At 38.4% G+C, this 15,684-nt stretch overlaps 1 long non-coding RNA gene across 1 annotated transcript in view; it reads right to left on the bottom strand.

The window, feature by feature from the left end:
- A530072M11Rik (RIKEN cDNA gene A530072M11) overlaps window positions 1-15,684 on the bottom strand; it is a 102,116-nt gene that overhangs the window by 81,674 nt on the left and 4,758 nt on the right. Inside the window, exon 2 of the long non-coding RNA NR_045765.2 lies at window positions 11,568-11,727. This is a non-coding gene — a long non-coding RNA (RIKEN cDNA gene A530072M11). The remainder of the gene's footprint in view (window positions 1-11,567; window positions 11,728-15,684) is intronic.

Here is a 15,684-nt window from a genome sequence, read left to right as displayed (position 1 = left end):
CTTTGAGGCTTTTCCCTACTTTCTCCTCTGTAAGTTTCAGTGTCTCTGGTTTTATGTGGAATTCTTTAATCCACTTAGATTTGATCTTAGTACAAGGAGATAGGAATGGATCAATTCGCATTCTTCAACCAAATTATAGAAGAAAACTTCCCTAACCTAAAGAAAGTGATGAGCTAGAACATACAAGAAGCCTACAGAACTTCAAACAGACTGGACCAGAAAAAAATTCCTCCTGTCACATAATAATCAAAACATCAAACGCACAAAACAAAGAAAGGATTTTAAAAGCAGTAAAGGAAAAAGGTCAAATAGCATATAAAGGCAGACCTATCACAATTACACCAGATTTCTTCCAAAGATTATAAAAGCCAGAAAATCCTGGACAGACATCAAACAGACCCTAAGAGAACACAAATGGCAGCCCAGCAAAACTCTCAATTAACACAGATGGAGAAACCAAGGTACTCCACGACAAAACTAAATTTACACAATATCTTTCCACAAATCCAGCCCTTCAAAGGAAAATAAATGGAAACTGCCAACACAATGAGGGAAATTACACCCTAGAAAAAACATGAAAATAATCTTCATTTAACAAACAAAAAGAAGATAGCCACATAATCATAATTCCACCTCTAACAACAAAAATAACAGGAAGCAACAATCACATTTCCTTAATATCCCTTAATATCAATAGACTCAATATCCCAATAAAAAGACATAGACTAACAGACTGGCTACATAAACAGGACCCAACATTTTGCTGCTTATAGGAAACCTACCTCAGGGACAAAGACAGACACTACCTCAGAGTAAAAGACTGGAAAATAATTCTCCAAGCAAATGGTCCCAAGAAACAAAATGGAATAGCCATTCTAATAACAAGTAAAATTGACTTTCAACCAAAAGTTATCAAAAAATATAAGGAAGGACACTTCATACTCATCAAAGGGAAAATCTACCAAGAAAAACTCTCAATTTTGAACATCTATGCTCCTAATGCAAGAGCACCACATTCATAAAAGAAACTTTACTAAAGCTCAAAGCACACATTACACCTCACACACTTATAATGGAAAACTTCAAGACCCCACTCTCATCAATTGAAAGATCACGAAAACAGAAACTAAACAAAGACACAGCGAAACTAAGAGTTGTGAACCAAATGAATTTAACAGGTATCTATAGAACAGTTTATCCTAAAACAAAAGAATATACTGTCTTCTAAGCTCCTCAGGGTATCCTCTCCAAAAATGGCCACATAATCAGTCACAAAACAGGCCTCAACAGATACAAAAAGACTGAATTAACCCCATGAATCCTATCAGATCACTAGGGACTAAGGCTGTTCTTCAATAACAACATAAACAATAGAAAGCCTACATAAATGTGGAAGCTGAACAACACTCTACTCAATGGTAACCTGGTCAAGAAAGAAATAAAGAAATTGAAGACTTTTTAAAGTTTAATGAAAATAAAGCCACAATAAAGCCAAACTGATGGGACACAATTAAATCACTAATAAGAGGAAAACTCATGGCACTGAGTGCCTCCGAAAAGAAACTGGAGAGAGCATACATTAGCAGCTTGATAGCACACCTAAAACCTCTAGAACAAAAGGAAGCAAATTTACCCAAGAGGAGTAGATAGCAGGAAATAAACTCAGGGCTGAAATCAACCAAGTGGAAACAAAAAGAACTATACAAAGAATCAACCAAACTAGGATTTGGTTCTTTGAGAAAATCAACAAGATAGATAAACCCTTAGCCAGACTAACTAGAGGGCACAGGGACAGTATCCTAGTTAACAAAATCAGAAATGAAAAGGGAGACATAACAACAGAACCTGAGGAAATCCAAAACATCATCAAATCCTACTACAAAAGCCTGTACTCAACAAAACTGGAAAACCTGGATGAAATGGACAATTTTCTAGACAGATATCAGGTACCAAAGTTAAATCAAGATCAGATAAATCATTAAACAGTCCATAACCCCTAAAGAAATAGAAGCAGTCATCAATAGTCTCCGAAGCAAAACAAAACAAAACAAAATAAAAAACACCACAGGACCAGGTGGATTTAGTGAGGAGTTCTATCAGACCTTCAAATAAGACCTAATACCAATACTCTTCAAACTATTCCAAATAATAGAAACAGAAGGAACACTTCCCAATACATTATATGAAGGCACAATTTCTCTGATACCTAAACCACACAAAGACCCAGGAAAGAAAGAGAACTTCAGACCAATTTCGCTTATGAATATCAATGCAAAAATACTCAATAAAATTCTTACAAACTGAGTCCAAGAACACATCAAAATGATCATCCATCACAATCAAGTAGACTTCATCCAATGGGTTCAGAGATGGTTCAATAAATGGAAATCCATCAACACCATCCATTATATAAACAAACTCAAAGGGGGGGAAAAACACATGATCATCTCATTAGATGCTGAGAAAGCATTTGACAAAATCCAACACTCCTTCATGATAAAAATCTTGGAAAGATCAGAATTTCAAGGACCATACCTAAACAGAGTAAAAACAATATACAGCAAACCAGTAATCAACATCAAACTAAATGGAGAGAAACTTAAAGCAATCCCACTAAAATCAGGGACTAGACACTCTCTCCCTACCTATTGAATATAGTACTTGAAATCCTAGCCAGAGCAATTAAACAACAAAAGTAAATCAAAAAGATACAAACTGGAAAGGAAGAAGTCAAAATAGCACTACTTGCAGATGATATGGTAGTATACTTAAGTAACTCAAAAAATTCCACAAGAGAACTCCTAAAGCTAATAAATATCTTATGCAGTTGCTGGATATAAAATTAACTGAAGCAAATCAGTGGCCTTTCTCTACACAAAGGATAATCAGGCTGAGAAAGAAATTAGGGAAACAACACCCTTCACAAGAGTCACAAATAATATAAAATACCTTGGTGTGACTCTAACTAAGGAAGTTAAAGATCTGTATGAAAAGAAATTCAAGTCTCTGAAGAAAGAAATCAAAGAAGATCTCAGAAGATGGAAAGATCTCTGATACTCATGGATTGGCAGGATTAATATAGTAAAAATGGCTATCTTACTGAAAGTAGTCTACAGATACAATGCAATCCCCACCAAAATTCCAACTCAATTCTTCACAGAGTTAGAAAGGGCAATTTGCAAATTCATCTGGAATAACAAAAAAACCTAGAATAGCAAAAACTATTCTCAACAATTAAAGAACCTCTGGTGGAATCACCATCCCTAACTTCAAGCTGTACTACAGAGCAATTGTGATAAAAAACTGCATGGTACTGGTACAGGGACAGGCAAGTAGATCAATGAAATAGAACTAAAGACCCAGAAATGAGCCCACACATCTATGGTCACTTGATCTTTGACAAAGGAGCTAAAACCATGCAGTGGAAAGAAGACAGCATTTTCAACAAATGGTGCTGGTTCAACCGGCAGTTATCATGTAGAAGAATGCAAATTGATCCATTCTTATCTCCTTGTACAAAGCTCAAGTCTAAGTGGATCAAGTAACTCCTCATAAAACCAGAGACACTGAAACTTATAAAAGAAAAACTGGGGAAGAGCCTCAAAGATACAGGCACAGGGGAAATTTTCCTGAACAGAACACCAATAGCTTATGCTCTAAGATAAAGAATTGACAAATGAAATCTCATAAAATTGCAAAGCTTCTATAAGACAAAGAACACTGTCAATAGGACAAAACAACAACAGATTGGGAAAAGATCTTTACCTATCCTACATCCAATAGAGGGCTAATATCCAATATATACAAAGAACTCAAGAAGTTAGACTCCAAAGAACCAAATAACCCTATTAAAAATGGGGTACAGAGCTAAACAAAGAATTCTCATCTAAGGAATACCGAATGGCTGAGAAGCACCTGAAAAAATGTTCAATATCCTCAATCATCAGTGAAATGCAAATCAAAGCAACCCTGAGATTCTACCTCACACAAGTCAGAATGGCTAACATCAAAAATTCAGGTGACAGCAGATGTTGGCAAAGACGTGGAGAAAGAGGAACATTCCTCTATTGCTGGTGGGATTGCAAGCTTGTACAACCACTCTGGAAATCAGTCTGGCGGTTCCTCAGAAATTTGGACATAGTACTACCAGAGGATCCAGCAATATCACTCCTGGGCATATACCCAGAAGATGATCCAACATATAATAAGGACACATGCTCCACTATGTTCATAGCAGCCTTATTTTTAATAGACAGAATCTGTAAACACCCCCAAATGACCCCCAATAGAGGAATGTATATAGAAAATGTGGAACATTTACACAATGGAGTACTACTCAGCTATTAAAACAAAGAATTTTTGAAGTTCTTAGGCAAATAGATGGAACTGGAAAATATCATCCCGATTTTGAGGTAGCCCAATCACAAAAGAATACACATGGTATGCACTCACTGATAAGTGGATATTAGCCCAGAAGTTAGGAATACCCAAGATACAATTCACAGACCACATGATGCTCAAGAGGTAGGAAAATCAAAGTGTGGATACTTCGGTCCTTCTTAGAAGGGGGAACAAAATTCCTCTGGGAGAAGATACGGAGACAAAATGTGGAGCAGAGACTGAAGGAAAGGTCATCCCACTTCAGGATCCATCCCACACCAGTCACCAAACCCAGACACTCATGTAGATGTCAAGAAATTCTTGCTGACAGGAGTCTCCTGAGAGGCTCTGCCAGTGTCTGAGAAATACAGAGGTGGGCTCTCAGTCAACCATTGGACTAAGCACAGGGTCCCCAATGGAGGAGCTATTAATAGGATCCAAGGAGCTGAAGGGGTTTGCAGCCCCCTAGGAGAAAAAACAGTATGAACCAACCCATACCCCCACAGCTCCCAAGGACTAAACCACCAATCAAAGAGTATACATGGAGAAACCCATGGCTCCAGCCGCATAAGTAGCAGAGAATGGCCTTGTCGGTCATCTATGAGGGGAGAGGCCCTTTGTCCTGTGAGGGCTCAATGCCCCAGTTTAGAGGAATGCCAGGACTAGGAAGCAGGAGTGAGTGGGTTGGTGAGCAGGGGAGGGGGTAGAGGTTAGAGAGTTTTTGGAAGCGGAATAACATTTGAAATGTAAATAAAGAAAATATCTAATAGTAAAATAATAAAAAACTGTAAATCAAGAAAACATCTAATAAAAATCATATGAGCTGGCCAAAAAACAGACTAGTACCTTACTAAACATTCATTATGTATTTTATGAATTCACAAGCTCATTATAAATTTAAAGCAATAGTTTTTATGTCACAAAGTAATGTGGCTTTGTCAAGAGACAAATCTGATGCATGTGTCTTATTAACTTGAAGTCTTGTATAGATAAACTAATCAATATTTTATTTTCTGTCCTTGCACCTACAATAAATTGTCCATTCCCAGTTTATGATCTTCAGTTACCAGATAGTAATCTCATTCCTAACCTATAGGGAATGTTTTCCTAGATTGTAAATTTGTTTAAATTCTGCTTTCTTTTCCTAGAGCCATTAGCCCATGAAACCTGAAGAGCTCTATATGCAGCTTTTGTTCTATAGGGGGCTTGAGATAACTTGTATCAATTTAGGAGTTTTATAAAATCATTAAAAGGAATTATGAAATCATCAACTCATCTACACAGCATTATACAGAGGATGTACACAGAAAGTACATCTTCATATTAATTCTGTAGATATGACCAGGAATCATGAGGCTATGTAATAGTGGTAGGAAAGGAATATCAGCAGTGAAAAGCAATTTTGGGATGAAGTCTCTGAGGACCTTTCATCTCAGAGCACACTCACTGTAGCCATGCAAAATTGTAGCACATCTTCAGAAATATTTGCTTGCCATAACCTTTCCTATGATGGCTTCTGACACTTTGAGAAATAATCTTATTCAAATTAAAGAGACCAAGACCAATACAAAAAAAATGACAACACATGTTAACAGATATGTTGGGAGAGACACTTATTCATTGCAGGTAGAGTGTAAACTAGTACTATGCAAATCAGTATAGAGTTTCCTCAAAATGCCAAAAATCCATCTATCACAAGCTCCAACTATACCACTTTTGGGTATATACCCAAAGGAGTTAATATAAGTATCTTTCTATGGAGATACTTATTCATCCATGTTTATTGCTGCTCTATGTAAAATAGGTAGAAACTGGAAAAAGCCTAGATGTTCACCAGCTGATGAATGAATAAGAAAAATATGTTGCATTTGAACAACGGGTTATTATTAAGTTGTTAAGAAAAGTGAAATTGGGCTGGAAAGAACCTAGATGTCCCTCAACAGAAGAATGGATACAGAAAAGGTGGTACATTTACACAACGGAGTACTACTCAGCAATTAAAAACAATGGACTTATGAAATTCTTGGACAAATGGATGTGTCTGGAGGATATCATCCTTAGTGAGGTAACCCAATCACAAAATAAGTCATTAGATATGTACTCACTGATAAGTGGATATTAGCTCAGAAACATAGAACACCCAAGATACAATTTGCAAAACACAAGAAAATCAAGAAGACGGAAGACCAATGGGTGGATACTTCATTCCTCCTTAGAATAGGGAACAAAATACCCATGAAAGGAGTTACAGAAACAAAGTTTGGAGCTAAGACGAAAGGATGGACTATCCAGAGACTACCCCACCCAGAGATCCATCCCATAATCAGCCACCAATCCCAGACACTATTGCATATGCCAGAAAGATTTTGCTGAAGGGACCCTGTTATAGCTGTCACGTATGAGGCTATGCCAGTGCCTGGCAAATACAGAAGTGGATGCTCACAGTCATCTATAAAATGGAACACAGGGCCCCCAATGGAGAAGCTAGAGAAAACACCCAAGGAGCTGAAGGGGTCTGCAACCCTATAGGTGGAACAACAATATGAACTAACCAGTACCCCCCAGAGCTTGTGTCTCTAGCTGCATATGTAGCAGAAGATGGCGTAGTTGGCCATCACTTGGAAGAGAGGCCTTTTGGTATTGCAAACTTTATATATCCCAATACAGGGGAATGCTAGGGCCAAGAAGTAGGAGTGGGTGGGTAGGGGAGCAGGGCGGAGGGGGGGAGTATAGGGAGATTTCAGGATAGCATTTGAAATGTATATAGAGAAAATATCTAATAAAAATTAAAAAAAATAAATAAATAAATGAAAAGTGAAATTGGTAGGTAAATTGAGCTACAAATAATCTTATTTGATGAGGTAACCCAAATCCAAAAAGATAAATATTGCATGTTTTGTCTTTTTTAAAAGTGCATCTACCTGTTTACCTGTGTTCTCCTATTTATTTATTTATTTATTTATTTATTTATTTATTTATTTATTTAATGTTTTGTCTTATATGTAGTTGTTAGCTTTTAAACTTTTGATGTGTGTGTTTCAGTCGGAGTAACAGCAGAGATTAGTGAGCCTGTAAGGCTACCAGGGAGGAGATCTTCCAAGAAGGAGGAATAAAATATAGTGTTATAAAGAGATAAAGGAGAAACTATGATAGAAGGTTAAATAAGAAGCAGGGTGGAAGGGCAAGGTAAAGGAAAGAATATGGAGAAGGACAATTAACACTGAAGTCATTTTGAGAAGTCATATGAAAACCAACTATTGTAGAGGCTTTCTAAATATATATACATATATGAAAGAAATTTAAATTGAGTCACCATATAATGAGAAAGACAATGCCCTAACTAGACATCATATGCCACCAAGTAAAATCTCCAGTGTCAAGAGTGAGTTACATCTTGCTATTTCCTTGGCCAAAGGAGTCCCATAGATTGCCTGTCAAACATAACACTATTGCCAAGGCTATTGTTTACTTGCCACAACCTGATGATAATGCTCTATTGATGGAAGCACCACCTATGTCATGGAGATATCAACCTGGTGTCCAACTAGAAGTTTCACTTCTACTAAGTAGCATCCATGCTGGAAGGTACTTCGTATGCTACTAGAGAAGAGAAGTAAGTCATCAACATGACCTAGCTATAAACATTGAAACCTGTAACAATGACCTGCCTACAAAACATACTGGTACAATAGTGACACAAATGTTATGGTAGCAACCAACCACTTTTTAGTTAGATTTAAGACTTATAAAATCCATATCCAACACTACCAAAGTAGCCATGAACCTGAGACTAGATAGGACATAGGAGGAAACCTATTACTGTTATACTGCTAAATGAACATAGCAATGAAATTACTCCCAATGATATATTACTATACATGTAGTTCAATGCCTCACTCAAGCCTCATCAGAGAGCTTCTTACAGTAGAATTAACACAAAACTCCACAACTGTGTAGAGTTAGAGACTTTGGAGTAGTCAACCATAAATGAGATGTTTTTACTACACCACTCCCTTAAGGCTCAGGAATCTTTGTAAAAGAAAGGGCAGAAAGAGTTTCAGAGGCAGAGATGGTAGATGAGTCCAAAGAACAGCACCTTCAAGCCACAACAAGGCTCCATATAGATGAACTTACATAGACTGATGCTACAGCTCTGGTGGAGTCAGCTTGACAGATGAAAGTCTGGAAGCTTTCTCATGAGGAAAGAGTTTCAGGGAAACTTCCTCCTGGAGTTTTGGCCATCCCCCTAACCCATAAAATTCATTTTCCGCGTTAGTCTAGTGTATGGATCCACGTGCCCTCTATTAAACATTACCCTATAATAAGTGCCTTTTAAGATTGTATCCTGAATTAGCTAAAGCATCTCCCAGTGTTCCAAGATTCCAGTTAGCAGCAAGGAGCTTAACCTATTCAGTAACTAATTAAGCACTACAATAAAATCAAAGCCATTAACTCAGTTGTCTACAGTAAGAGACTAAAATTCTCACTGAGATAAAAATTTCATTACAGACTACATTCCATACCAAAAGTGAGTTAATATACTATCCTAATAATGAGGATTCTCCAGACAAGATAAAATTTAACAAGGCCTAGAGAATTTCGGGGTCAGTGACACTACGTTATTCTTGAAGCCTGGCAAGAGTCAATAACCCCCTGGTGCTATTAACACTAAAGTGTGAAACTCTTGCCTGGCACAAAGCTGATCCGAGGTGGGGATGTTATTTTCTAGTGTAAACATTTATCTGATTCCTGCAAATTCCTTTTGAAGTCACTCCTCTTGCATTTGTGCTAATCTCTAGTGTTAAACATTTATCTGGTTCCTTTTGAAGTCACTCCTCTTGCACCTGGAAAACTTCAATGTGCCTTATTCTGTTATGATTTGCAATTTACTCTGTATTATAAAAAGTCTGAGGCTCGACCAGAACATTACATTCAGATTCAACACCTCTCTTGTGTGTTTGTCTGTTTGTCAAATTAATCCTAAGCTTTGCCCACCTACTCTAGAGACCCATTTTACGCAGACACAGGGACCCAGAGGGTCTGCGGCAGACTGACAACATGCACAAGACCTGCAAAGACTCAAAACGGAAAAAAAAATTCCAACAGTGAAAAGGGGATGTGAACACAAAGCTCCCTCCGCCCCTAACCAAGAAGCTTATTGCAGTTGATGCCTGCTAGCAAAAGAAAAACTAAATTAGTGTCATTGATTATATCAACCCCATTCTGGGTCAGGTTCCTTGCTCAGGGGTACTGCCTGCTTTTTTGTTTTGTTTTACTTTGGCTTGGTATTTTTTCGTCTATGGGCTGTTTATTTTCATTTTTGCTTGGTTTGGTTTTTGAGGGAGAGAGTGAAGGGAAGAGGAGAAACATCATGGAGTTGGGTGGGTAGGAAGGTGAGGAGTATCTGGGAGGACTTGGGGAGGGGAGAGTATAATAGATAGATAGATAGATAGATAGATAGATAGATAGATAGATAGATAGATAGATAGATAGATAGATAGATAGATATTATGAAAAATCTAATTAAAAAGGACAACTTTATCAATCAAAATATAAAGAAACAAAAAGAACTAATAGCTCAGTTATGCTTTCTATGGGAAGATGTTAACATTCTGCACTTTCTAAATAATCCATATAATATATATGTATATATATATATATTACATGCTATATATGTAAATATATGACATATATAATACTAAAATGCTCAACACTCATGTCATGGCAAGCACCTCCCAAAGCCTGGGCAGCTAATGGTGTAAAGGATGCTGTAGGCCATAACTGCAGTAAACAGAGGGATACAGAGTTCTTCGAATAGTTTGAGGCTCAGGGGAAGAAGTTCCTTAGAGGATGATTCCTTCATCAGGCTGTGATTTAACCACATTGAGACAAAGGATGAAACTCTTGCATGAGTCAGATGTTCTATATCTGGCTCTATAAACAGGTACAAGTTATAGCGTGCAGGGGAAAGACAATAAATCAAAACCAAACTGGTACAGCTAGACTCTGCAAGCCAGTTTGATTACTCTCTGCGCATCTGCCAATTCCCAGGTCTAAGATCACCTGCTGTGTTGTATGAATGAAAGTGTTACATCCCATTACCTGCTTTGACTGTCACCATATGGCTGTCAGCAGAGAAGTATTTATTGAGCCTCCCACAGATGAGTAATTTTACAAACTACATTAAATAGAAAAGATTCAAGGGTAGAATAATTACTAAGCTCCTTTAAAAAAAATCACTGGGTCTTATTATTATTATTATTATTCCTAAAAAAGCGGAAAATCCTGTGTTCCTTATAAGAACTCAGCACAGAACTCACCCTCAAAACACTAGTCTAAAATAAAGAAAACTAGGATGGAGCACAGACCATGAGATCTGAAGTAAAGATTAATTATGTTTGTGACACCTTACCTTGCACATGCCTTATCTCATTCATACCTACTCCAACTCATAAATGATGAAAGCAAGTTTCAGCAAGAATGGGTAACATAGATAGCAAAGCAGAGACAGACAAAACCAAGCACAGGCCTGGGAAAAGGGTTTAACACCAGGCAGTGGTGGCCCATGCCTTTAATCCCAGCATTCGGGAGGCAAAGGCAGGAGAATCTCTGAGTTCAAGGCCAGCCTAGTCTACAGAGCAAGTTCAAGACAGCCTGAGCCACACAGAGAAACCTGTCTCTTTAAAAAAAAAAAAAAAAAAAAAAAAAAAAAAAAAAAAAAAGACTAAGCACACACTCAGATTTTCAAAGCCTTTACCCACCGGCCTACAAAATATAGATAGAATATTTCACATTCCTATTATGATATTCAACTCTTGATATATGTTATTGCCCCAGAATGTCACAGGAGCAAAGCTGAAAAGCAGGACAACTGCTCCCTTGAAACATGAGGCTTACTCGTAGTTCTAAGTAACCTTGCACTGATTCATGGTATTGTGGTCTTCTTTAAAATGTGTCACACAGGGTCTGGGAAAACTTTCCTTGTATCTTTGTTATGCAACCTGGCCTTTCCCTTTCAATTACACCTTTAGATGTTTAGACTATTTGTTTCCTTGGGTTTGGTTAAATCTCAAAATTCTAACTGTTCTTTACCACCTCCCTCCCTCCTTGGCAATATCCTCATGTGAACACAAATGCGACTTTATCTCTCTTCTGTTTTTGCCAAACATGTGTTTACATATACTTACACGCTGCAGGCTTGGTTTTATTTAAAGTTAGGAACTAGTGTGGAAATCATCCCCATCCATCTGTCCTCTGTGGACTTCTGTCAGGAGAGTTCCTTTGTAGGAGCAACATTCTTTGCCTCTCTTGTACCTTGAATTTCTCCTTCTTCTTTAGTATTCCTCTCTAGGGAAAAAAAAAAAATCTCACCAGACGCTGAGTTTGTGTAAATGTCTTCTCATCTCCTTTCTCTTCAAAAACTTCTTCCCTTCATAAAGAATATTGTCTACCTTACTCCTCCATGAGATACATATGCCAAGGGCAGGCCTCTAGAGAAACGAGATTGGGTTTGTTCTTACTATGATTATGTGAGCTATATCTAAATCATTGTCTTCAAGTTCCACTAACAAAGTTGATGTTCCAGTACCCACCCAATCTGTCTTTTGCAGACCTCCACAGTTGTTCTAAAGTTTGAGTAAAGAACATAATTCACTAGCACCATCATATCATACTAGAGATAATAGTCACTACAAAATTGCTATAAAGGCCAGTCAGGCACTGTGATACACACCTATAACCCAAGCAACTCAGGAGGCATTTGAGATCACAAAATCAAGGTCAGGTACTTTTATGTTAATTTGCCACAAACTAAAGTCATCTGCAAGGTGAAAACCTCAATTAAGAAAATGCCTCTATAATATCAAGCTATGGGCATTTTCTTAATTAGTTATTGGTGTGGGAGGGATCATCCCATTGTGGGTGGTGCTATTCCTGGGCTGATGGTCCAAGGTCCTGTAAGAAAACAGGATGAGCAAGCCACATCAAGCTAGTAAGCAATACCACCCCATGGTCTGTATATCAGCTCCTGCCTCCAGGTTCCAGCTCTGCCTGAGTTCCAGTCCTGACTTTCTTCAATGATGGACTATGGTGTAGAAATACAAGCCAAATAAACCCTTTCCTCCCTAACTTGCTTTTTGGTCCTGGTGTTTCAGCAAAGCAATAGAAACCCTAACTAGATAGTCAGTTTGGGCTGTAGAGCCAGTTCTAGGCCAGCCTGAGCTAAATAGCATGACTGTCTCAAAAGCAACATGCAAACACACAAATTATTTCCTTAAAAATATACTGTTTTTGGTAGAGCATAAAGTACATTTTATATGTAAGCAATTCATATTTCAATTTTATCATCTTTCACGTATCTACTTCAAAATAATCTTCTGTGACTTATTTATTCAGATGATTGATATTTGATTAAATCTAGCAAGAATACACTCAAGTTTAATATCTAACTACACTTGAAGCAAGACATTTTCCAAACAAGTTTTCAGTTGTACAGGATTTCTTTATAATACATTAACATGATTTAAAATACCCAAGTTAATATTAAGAAATACCACATTTGAATGCACTCTAGAGTTTTGAGAATTATATAGATCTTGACTACAAAGATGTATTTTTTCAGTATTAGAGACCAGATCTTGAATGTTATATATGCTAGCAAGAACCCTAAGTCACATCCCTAGCTCAAAAATGTTTTAACCTTGTGAATATGTGCACAAGTGTGTGTGTGTGTGTGTGTGTGTGTGCTGTGTGCAGGCACACAGCACATGTGGAAATGTGAGGATCACCTTGAATATTGTGCTCCCTGTTTAAGATAGGGTCTTTTGTTGTTGACTGGAGCATATGCCAGGCTAGATGGCCCTCAAGCGTCTGTGTTTCTCCTATTCTATCTCTGATTGCCTCGGAGGAGAGATGGAGTTACAGATCTGCGGCACTGCATCCAGTCTTCTGCAGGAAGCATTTTACCTACTGGGCCACACCCCAGCTCAAATATTTCTAAACAGGAACTTGGTAACTGAGAAACCAGAACTTGAAATATGTATACCTGGTATTCCCGCATGCTTTCAATCCAGGAATTGTTCCTGGATTTAATTCCACAAAGTTTAAGTTAGTACTGAGAATACACTGTTGAAGAGACACATTAACACTTTAAGGATACTAGCCTGTACATCCTTAGCAGAGATAGCCTTGCTCACAGCTAAACAAATTTTCATGTAACAGTATACTAAGCAGTATTAAACCATTCTACTCTATTCTTAGTAGACTCATAACATTTTAATAGAAGAATGATCCATATATAATGCAAAAATATGACTTCCTGAGTTCATAGCTGGACTATCTTATTTAGCAGCTGGGGGACAATGTAGGGGAAGCTAAGCTCCTGTTCCACAATTGGTTCTTGATTTGTCAGTAAAGAAAGCCAGGGGCCAATTGTTGGGCAAGGGAGACAGGCAGGACTTCCAGGTCCCAGGAGGAAAAGGCAGACACAAGGAAGGAGAGGGGAAGTTTTTGCATTGCTTTGGAGGGTGAAGAAGCCAACAGCCATGTGAAGGAGGAGAAGCTGGGCCTGTGCCCACTACTACACACGGGCAGTCAGGAATGTTTGGAAGGGGCTAGGTGGGACTAGCCACTGAAATTTAGGGTAGGTAGGAGAGGAGATTAAACTATTACTAAGGGCACGCTTTTTCAGGCAGGAGATAGTAATGCCCAGCAATTGTGTCCTAAGGCAGGTTGAAAAGGAACAAACTGTGTGTGTGTGTGTGTGTGTGTGTGTGTGTGTGTGTGTGTGTGTGTGTGTTTTGTCCAAAGATTAAAGGGAAGCCAGACGGGACTGGTAGTGGGTCACTTCCTGGAGCTAAAGGCGGTAGCATAAAACCACATACCATAGGACAATACACAAATAACAGCCCTGTATCTCAATATCTCCATCAGTAAGCTGTGAATAACAGTAGCCCTTGCTAGAAAGTATTGTTTTACATACATTATTATGTGGAAGTTCCTCGTTCACAAGTTCTGTTCTTTGAAAAGGCCATAGAGGCAGCACTGCCTGAGATACAATAAGGGCTGATAGTTGGCTAATTACATCACCCTTCTCTAGGCAAAGGCAGCAAGAAACCCATCTACAGTGATGCAAAGCTACATTTACTGATTCATTGCAAGCAGGAAAAACAAGTTTCTAGGGACACAGAGGGAATCTCAATAAGACCCTGTTAGGAAGAACTTCCTATAGGAGTTGAGCCTAGGGAGCATCCAAGGAAATGGGTATCCTCTTCAGACTAGATACTGTCTAGGAGGAGGGATCGTTTTGATTGAGTGCTTAACTTTCTTATCCAGTCACTGAAAGACAAAAGCCGAGGTAGTGCCATAATTGGAAAAAAGGGCAGTGATCACTCATTGTTAGCAAGGAATGGAGAGCATTTGCTCATCTTCTTGGTTGGTAATGTTCATATTTTTGCCTATTCAGACATTCCCATGAAGATTCCCATGAAGAATCTATTTCTGTCCAGCTTCACTACATGCTCTAAGTTGTCTCAGCTGAGGTTAGTGTCCTGTGGAAGTGTTTACCTTCCCTCAGGAGAGCATACATTCAAGCTAAGTACTTAGAAAGCTCCTGGTTAGCAGAGACTTGTTTTCCTGTTTTTCAAACCAGATAAGAAAGTTTTGATTAAATGGCAGGGCTGGTAAGAAAATAGTAGCTATCATTGCTACCTTGTTGAGCTTAATTTAAAGCCCTTTCTTTAATAATCATTGTGTAAGTTGAGCTTCAGAACAGTTCAAGTATGTGGGGGGCAGAGGGGGGTTTCTCTTACCTCCAGAGGTTCAATAGATAATGTATGTCATGCAAATGACCCCTCCTTGATATAAAGCCTGCCTTCTGGAGTTGTGATGCAATACTTCCCTGGGAAGCTGCATACTTCAGCTCCTTTTAACAATTCTGGAACAATATTGGGTCACAGATGCTTCATGGTGCTTTGTATTTTCCAGCTACACTTCAACTTCTCCCGAGAAATCTCTTAGACCACTGGTGTTGGATCTCTGATTAATCACACTTCCTGCTTCCTCGAGGCTGTGCTAGCCTTCTCTGTTAAGACCTAATCGCCACAGGCTACTTCAGTAGGGACAGCTTTGCCTATTGTCCACAGTCCTGTCTCTGCCCCAAACAGGATCTTTAAAAGGGTACTAAGCTCACATCCTCTTTCACAGACTGGCTTCCTAAAGAGAAAATCACTGTGCCTTAAAAGGTAGTATAACTCAGCATGTCTTGCTTATAACTTTGGAATGACAGGGAACGTGATTTTTGAGCTA

This window comes from Mus musculus, chromosome 4, assembly GCF_000001635.26.
Source record: "Mus musculus strain C57BL/6J chromosome 4, GRCm38.p6 C57BL/6J".
Lineage (NCBI taxonomy): Eukaryota > Metazoa > Chordata > Mammalia > Rodentia > Muridae > Mus > Mus musculus.
Note: the sequence above shows the minus strand (reverse complement) of the source record. Positions and strands in the feature narration are given on the sequence as shown.